The 2,399-nt window shown below is 53.1% G+C and overlaps 1 pseudogene; it reads left to right on the top strand.

Moving 5' to 3' along the window:
- Positions 1-495: 495 nt before the first annotated feature.
- LOC136388726 (plasma protease C1 inhibitor pseudogene) lies at positions 496-1,875 on the top strand (annotated as a pseudogene).
- The last annotated feature ends 524 nt before the right edge of the window (positions 1,876-2,399 follow it).

The raw sequence follows: 2,399 nt of genomic DNA, 5'->3' as shown, positions 1-2,399 counted from the left end.
GCCTTGGCTGCTTGGCTCAGTGGTAGAGCGTTGGCCTGGCATATAGGAGTCCCGGGTTCGATTCCCAGCCAGGGCACACAGGAGAGACACCCATCTGCTTCTTCACCTCCCCACCTCTCCTTCCTCCCTGTCTCTCTCTTCCCCTCCTGCAGCCGGGGCTCCATTGGAGCAAGGTTGGCCAGGCGCTGAGGATGGCTCCATGGCCTTTGCCTCAGGTGCTAGAATGCCTCTGGTTGCAGCAGAGCAACGCCCCAGATGGGCAGAGCATCACCCCCCCGGTGGGCATGCCGGGTGGATTCCGGTCTGGCGCATGCGGGAGTCTATCTGATTGCCTCCCTGTTTCCAGCTTCGGAAAAATACAAAAAAAAAAAAAAATATATTTCACAGTGGAATGGGGGTGGGCCTCAGGGTAGGGAGGGGTAGAGTGGGGGCCTCCTAGCCCTGAAGGCTCAAAGCTGGCTCCAAAGCTGGCTGGCTCCATGAGTCCAGGCTGACATCAATGCCCAAATGGCCTCCAGTATGACCCTGCTGACCCCACTGACCCTGTTGCTGCTGCTGCTGCAGGGCACCAACCACAGCTCCACAGATCCAGAGAACTTGCCAGGGAAAAGCGAATAAAACATCTCAGAGAAAGAAATCCCCAAGAATCAATCCATTCATCACAGTTTGGGCTTGTCCACTGACCACCAACTCAACCATCCTAAAAGCCAATACCTCTATTCAACTCACCTCCCAGCCCTGCATCCAGTCAACTACTCAACCCATCCAACCAACTACATAGCCCAGCACTGGGCCCCTCTGCCCAGGGCCTGTGACTTACTGCCCTGACTTTGAGAGTCCTTCAGCAAAGCCCATGTTGAAGGAGACTTTGATAGATCTCTCTGTGAAGCTATACCATGCCTTAGAAGGCCAAGACCAACACAGTCTTCTCTCCTTTCAGCATCACAAGTCTGTTCACTCAGGTCCTGCTTGGGGCTATGAACGGCACCAAGAAAAACCCAGAGACCATTCCCTCCAACCCCCAAAACTCGGCCTACATCCACCAGGCCCTGAAGGCCTCTATCCAAAAATTTCACCTCAACCTCTCAGATCGGCCACACCGCAGACCTGCTTTCAAAACCTTCATGGCAGCCCGAGTCCTGCAATGACAGTAATGTCAACCTGGAGCTCATAAACACCTGGGGAGCAGAAAAGACCAACCATAAGCTCAGCCAGCTGGCCTGCCCTCTGACACCCACCTGTGCTCCTTAATGCAATCTACCTAAGTGCCAAGTAGAAGACAACATTTGATCGCACAGAAACTAAGAGGGAGCCCTTTCACTTCAACTCCTCTGTGATAGAGGTGTCCATGATGGCCAGCAACAAGTACCTGGTGGTCCAATTTACTGACCCAGCATTGAAGGCCAATGTGGGGCAGCTGCAGCTCTCCCACAACCTGAGTATGATGACCCTGGTACCCTCAAACACAAAAGACATGGAAACAGGCTTTCAGCCCCTCTGTGTTCAAGGCCATCGTGAGGAAGCCAGAGACGGGCAAGCTCCAGCCCACTCTCCTGATGATGTCCCGCATCCAAGTCAAGAGCAAGCAGGGCATGCTGGCAGTCCTGGAGAAACTGGATTTTTTTTTTTTTTCACTTTTCTGACAACCTCAACTTGTGCAAGCTGACAGAGGATCCAGATCTTCAGGTTTTTGCGATGCACACGAGACCACACTGAGGCTGACGGAGGCCCCGGTAGGGTTGACTGGGGCTTTGGCTGTCTGTGACCCACACTTTGCTGAACTCGGAAGTACAGCAGCCACTCCTCTTCCTGCTCTAGGACCAGCAGTACTGGTCCCCTGTCTTCATGGGGTGAGTGTATGACCCCAGGGCCTGAGAGCTGCAGGGGCCGGCTCGGGCAAGCCCTACCCTTCAAGCCTCAGCTCGCCCTGTCGCAGCCCGGTTGCTGCCGGCCTGGACTTGCTGCCAGCCACCTCCTGCCTCTGGGGCCCTCTGTCCTCCACCTGAAGGCGTCCTTCTGCGTCTGGTGAAAAGACCTTCCTTTAGCATACCTTCCCTGTGACTCTCCAAACCAATTTGTGCAGGTTTCTCTGGTTCAAGTTCACTAGACTTTACAAATAAAACCTGACAGACAATAAAAAAACAAACTTATGTTACAAGACCTAGGAAGACCTGGACAGTCTTCAGAAAAACTATGACTTTATTTTTCACTTAATTTCTACATCTTTATGCCTTAACTACGCTCCCAACCAGCCCTGAGTCATCAAGGGCTCTTCTCTGTATACTCTGTGGAGCTGACCACTATTGCAGGCTCTGGGACTGTACTCAGGTACAACACTAAAGGATTTTAGAGCCTGACCAGGCGGTGGCGCAGTGCATAGAGCATTGGACTGGGATGTT

The sequence above is a fragment of the Saccopteryx leptura genome, chromosome 1 (assembly GCF_036850995.1).
Source record: "Saccopteryx leptura isolate mSacLep1 chromosome 1, mSacLep1_pri_phased_curated, whole genome shotgun sequence".
NCBI classification, from domain to species: Eukaryota; Metazoa; Chordata; class Mammalia; order Chiroptera; family Emballonuridae; genus Saccopteryx; species Saccopteryx leptura.
Note: the sequence above shows the minus strand (reverse complement) of the source record. Positions and strands in the feature narration are given on the sequence as shown.